This window comes from Morone saxatilis, unplaced genomic scaffold (genome assembly GCF_004916995.1).
Source record: "Morone saxatilis isolate NCDOM2014 unplaced genomic scaffold, NCSU_SB_2.0 Contig22, whole genome shotgun sequence".
Lineage (NCBI taxonomy): Eukaryota > Metazoa > Chordata > Actinopteri > Moronidae > Morone > Morone saxatilis.
In genome coordinates, this window is record NW_023339785.1 from 20,918,931 (window position 1) to 20,919,385 (window position 455).

Sequence of the window (455 nt, forward strand, 5' to 3'; positions counted from 1 at the left end):
AATAATAATACACTTTAATCTATAACAGTCTAAAAGGGCTTGTTCTCTATTATGGTTACTTTACTTCAAATATATTTGGTTCGTAGCTTTGTCCTTTTTAAGTAGTATAAGTGTAAAAATAATAAAATAACAAATGCTGGTAACTGAGCATTAAATTTTAATATTACTACTTTATTAGTAAAGTATCTTAATCCGTACTTTTTAGATGGAAAATAACATGCTGTGGTAAGATAAAAGAAACTCCAATAATTCTGTTACTGTTTGCTAATACTCATATCTTCAAATAAATTCATTTTCATATTCATATTCTTAATTCATCAGAGAGAGACTGATCTTCCTCTGGTGAGACTAACAAGTGTCTTGCATGAGACCATATGCTTACTAACTACTTCTTACTGTGTATAATCTTAAATCAATTAAAAAAAACTCACTGTATAATTAAAGTTCAAAATGGG